Below are 5905 nucleotides of genomic sequence, written 5' to 3' on the forward strand. Positions count from 1 at the left end.
AATGAATACAGGGTAATGAATACAGAGTAATGAATACATTAACTAATACAGAGTAATGAATACATTAACTAATACAGAGTAATGAATACAGGGTAATGAATACAGAGTAATGGATACAGGGTAATGAATACAGTGACTAATACAGAGTAATGAATACAGGGTAATGAATACAGAGTAATGAATACAGTAACTAATACAGAGTAATGAATACAGGGTAATGAATACAGAGTAATATATACAGGGTAATGAATACAGAGTAATGAATACAGAGTAATGAACACAGAGTAATGTATACAGAGTAATGAATACAGCGTAATGCCTATTGAAACATACAGGGTAATGAATACAGGGTAATGAATACAGGGTAATGAATAAGGTGTAATGCCTATTGAAACATACAGAGTAATGAATACAGAGTAGTGAATACAGGGTAATGAATACAGGGTAATGAATACAGCGTAATGCCTATTGAAACATACAGGGTAATGAATACAGGGTAATGCCTATTGAAACATACAGGGTAATGAATACAGGGTAATGAATACAGGGTAATGAATACAGCGTAATGCCGACTGAAACATACAGAATAAGCATTACAGAGTAATGAATACAGAATAAGTATTACAGAGTAATGAATAGAGGGTAATGAATACAGGGTAATGAATACAGAGTAATGAATACATTAACTAATACAGAGTAATGAATACAGGGTAATGAATACAGAGTAATGAATACAGTAACTAATACAGAGTAATGAATACAGGGTAATGAATACAGAGTAATATATACAGGGTAATGAATACAGAGTAATGAATACAGGGTAATGAATACATTAACTAATACAGAGTAATGAATACAGGGTATTGAATACAGAGTAATTAATACATTAACTAATACAGAGTAATGAATACAGGGTAATGAATACAGAGTAATGAATACAGGGTAATGAATACAGTAACTAATACAGAGTAATGAATACAGGGTAATGAATACAGGGTAATGAATACAGGGTCATGAACACAGGGTAATGAATACAGAGTAATGAATACATTAACTAATACAGAGTAATGAATACATTAACTAATACAGAGTAATGAATGCAGAGTAATGAATACAGAGTAATGAATACAGGGTAATGAATACAGAGTAATGAATACAGAGTAATGAATACAGAGTAATGAATACAGGGTAATGAATACAGAGTAATGAATACAGGTAATGAATACATTAACTAATACAGAGTAATGAATACAGGGTAATGAATACAGAGTAATGAATACAGAGTAATGAATACAGAGTAATGAATACATTAACTAATACAGAGTAATGAATACAGGGTAATGAATACAGAGTAATGAATACATTAACTAATACAGAGTAATGAATACAGAGTAATGAATACAGGGTAATGAATACAGAGTAATGAATACAGGGTAATGAATACAGAGTAATGAATACATTAACTAATACAGAGTAATGAATACAGGGTAATGAATACAGAGTAATGAATACAGAGTAATGAATACAGAGTAATGAATACAGAGTAATGAATACATTAACTAATACAGGGTAATGAATACAGGGTCATGAACACAGAGTCATGAATACAGGGTAATGAATACAGAGTAATGAATACAGGGTAATGAATACAGAGTAATGAATACATTAACTAATACAGAGTAATGAATACAGGGTAATGAATACAGAGTAATGAATACATTAACTAATACAGAGTAATGAATACAGAGTAATGAATACAGGGTAATGAATACAGAGTAATGAATACAGGGTAATGAATACAGAGTAATGAATACATTAACTAATACAGAGTAATGAATACAGAGTAATGAATACAGGGTAATGAATACAGGGTCATGAACACAGAGTCATGAATACAGGGTAATGAATACAGGGTAATGAATACAGTGTAATGAATACAGGGTCATGAATACAGAGTAATGAATACAGGGTAATGAATACAGAGTAATGAATACAGAGTAATGAATACAGAGTAATGAATACAGTGCATGAATACAGAGTAATGAATACAGGGTAATGAATACAGAGTAATGAATACAGAGTAATGAATACAGGGTCATGAATACAGAGTAATGAATACAGGGTAATGAATACAGAGTAATGAATACATTAACTAATACAGAGTAATGAATACATGAACTAATACAGAGTAATGAATACAGGGTAATGAATACAGGGTCATGAACACAGAGTAATGAATACAGAGTAATGAATACAGGGTCATGAACACAGAGTAATGAATACAGAGTAATGAATACATTAACTAATACAGAGTAATGAATACATTAACTAATACAGAGTAATGAATACAGGGTAATGAATACAGAGTAATGAATACAGAGTACTGAATACAGAGTAATGAATACAGAGTAATGAATACATTAACTAATACAGAGTAATGAATACAGGGTAATGAATACAGAGTCATGAATACAGGGTAATGAATACAGAGTAATGAATACATTAACTAATACAGAGTAATGAATACAGGGTAATGAATACAGAGTAATGAATACAGAGTAATGAATACAGAGTAATGAATACAGTAACTAATACAGGGTAATGAATACAGAGTAATGAATACATTAACTAATACAGAGTAATGAATACAGGGTAATGAATACAGAGTAATTAATACATTAACTAATACAGAGTAATGAATACAGGGTAATGAATACAGAGTAATGAATACAGGGTAATGAATACAGAGTAATGAATACAGAGTAATGAATACAGAGTAATGAATACAGAGTAATGAATACATTAACTAATACAGAGTAATGCATACAGTGTAATGAATACAGGGTCATGAATACAGAGTAATGAATACAGGGTAATGAATACAGAGTAATGAATACAGAGTAATGAATACAGTGCATGAATACAGAGTAATGATTACAGAATAATGAATACAGGGTCATATATACAGGGTAATGAATACAGAGTAATGAATACAGAGTAATGAATACAGGGTCATGAACACAGGGTAATGAATACAGGGTAACGAATACAGGGTAATGAATACAGGGTAATGAATACAGAGTAATGAATACAGCGTAATGCCTACTGAAACATACAGAATAAGTATTACAGAGTAATGAATACAGAATAAGTATTACAGAGTAATGAATACAGGGTAATGAATACAGAGTAATGAATACAGAGTAATGAATACATTAACTAATACAGAGTAATGGATACAGGGTAATGAATACAGAGTAATGAATACAGAGTAATGAATACAGTAACTAATACAGAGTAATGAATACAGCGTAATGAATACAGGGTAATGAATACAGGGTCATGAACACAGAGTAATGAATACAGAGTAATGAATACATTAACTAATACAGAGTAATGAATACAGGGTAATGAATACAGGGTAATGAATACAGGGTCATGAACACAGAGTCATGAATACAGGGTAATGAATACAGAGTAATGAATACAGGGTAATGAATACAGAGTAATGAATACATTAACTAATACAGAGTAATGAATACATTAACTAATACAGAGTAATGAATACAGGGTAATGAATACAGAGTAATGAATACAGGGTAATGAATACAGGGTAATGAATACAGGGTAATGAATACAGGGTAATGAATACATTAACTAATACAGAGTAATGAATACAGGGTAATGAATACAGGGTAATGAATACAGGGTAATGAATACAGAGTAATGAATACATTAACTAATACAGAGTAATGAATACAGGGTAATGAATACAGGGTAATGAATACAGGGTAATGAATACAGGGTAATGAATACAGAGTATTGAATACAGTAACTAATACAGAGTAATGAATACAGGGTAATGAATACAGGGTAATGAATACAGGGTCATGAACACAGAGTCATGAATACAGGGTAATGAATACAGGGTAATGAATACAGTGTAATGAATACAGGGTCATGAATACAGAGTAATGAATACAGGGTAATGAATACAGAGTAATGAATACAGGGTAATGAATACATTAACTAATACAGAGTAATGAATACAGGGTCATGAATACAGAGTAATGAATACAGGGTAATGAATACAGAGTAATGAATACAGGGTAATGAATACAGAGTAATGAATACAGTGCATGAATACAGAGTAATGATTACAGAATAATGAATACAGGGTCATATATACAGGGTAATGAATACAGAGTAATGAATACAGAGTAATGAATACAGGGTCATGAACACAGGGTAATGAATACAGGGTAACGAATACAGGGTAATGAATACAGGGTAATGAATACAGAGTAATGAATACAGCGTAATGCCTACTGAAACATACAGAATAAGTATTACAGAGTAATGAATACAGAATAAGTATTACAGAGTAATGAATACAGGGTAATGAATACAGATTAATGAATACATTAACTAATACAGAGTAATGAATACAGGGTAATGAATACAGGGTCATGAACACAGGGTAATGAATACAGGGTAATGAATACAGGGTAATGAATACAGGGTCATATATACAGGGTCATGAATACAGGGTAATGAATGCAGGATAATGAATACAGGGCAATGAATACAGAGTAATGAATACAGGGTAATGAATACAGAGTAATGAATACAGGGTAATGAATACAGGGTAATGAATACAGAGTAATGAATACAGGGTAATGAATACAGGGTCATGAATACAGGGTAATGAATACAGAGTAATGAATACAGAGTGATTATTAAAGACATTCATTGGGGGTTGTCTTTTAGCTTAGCTGTGATCTGTGATTTGATACAGAGGAATGGTCTCTCTGTCTGTCTGTCTGTCTGTCTGTCTGTCTGTCTGTCTGTCTGTCTGTCTGTCTCTCTCTCTGTCTCTCTCTCTCTCCCCTTCTCTCCCTCTCTCTCTCTTTCTCTCTCTGTCTCTCCCCTTCTCTCTCTCTCTCCCTCTCTCTCCCTCTCTCCCTCTCTCCCTCTCTCTCCCCCTCTCTCGCTCTCTCTCTCTCTCTCTCTCGCTCTCTCTCTCTCTCTCTCTCTCTCTCTCTCTCTCTCTCTCTCTCTCTCTCCCTCTCTCTCTCTCTCTCTCCCTGCCATTTCATAACTCATGCTAAAGGTTTGCATCCCAAATGGCACCCTATTCCCTAAAGAGTGCATTACTTCCTATGAGCTCTGGTCAAAAGTAGTGCACTAAATAGGGAATAGGGTAGCTTTTGGGACGTACCCCGGAAGTCCTCCAGGCTGAGCGGTTGTGTGTATGTGTGTGTGTGTAGGGGGGGGGGGGTGTTGGTTACGCAGAGCATGTGACCCTGGAATGGCCTCGTGGTAAACTAGTAATGAATCCCATGTTCCCTGGGAAGTGGGACAGACCGGGTCAGAGGAGACAGTGGTTCTGTTAGGGGTTCAAAGAGGTCAAGGACTTTTTGGCTCTGCCACTAGTATATAATGATTACTACACCCCCCCCCCCCCCCCCCCCCCCCACACACACACACACACAGGAGCATTGCTCTGGTTTGCTGCATGTTGAATAGAGCAGCTAATAGGACAAAGAGTTTGAGAGAAGAGAGAACGGACGATGGTGGTAGACTATAGCAGTTATTCATTCAGACCCATTCAGACCCGTAAAAAGAGCCGTCATTTTTACATTTTATTTAACCAGGCAAGTTAGTTAGTTATTATTATTTTCAATGACGGCCTGGGGACAGTAACTGCCTGTTCAGGGGCAGAACGATAGATTTGTACCTTTCGGTTACGTGTCCAACGCTCTAACGACTAGACTACCCTGCTGCCCCGAAATCCCATCACTACTCGGATCAGAGCGCTGCTCAAAGGAGTGATCAGTGGGGAAGTATTGAGTATAGAGTTGGATCAAATGAAAAATAATATTCTTGGCGTTTGTGACGCCCA

Source organism: Oncorhynchus kisutch, unplaced genomic scaffold (assembly GCF_002021735.2).
Source record: "Oncorhynchus kisutch isolate 150728-3 unplaced genomic scaffold, Okis_V2 Okis02a-Okis13b_hom, whole genome shotgun sequence".
Lineage (NCBI taxonomy): Eukaryota > Metazoa > Chordata > Actinopteri > Salmoniformes > Salmonidae > Oncorhynchus > Oncorhynchus kisutch.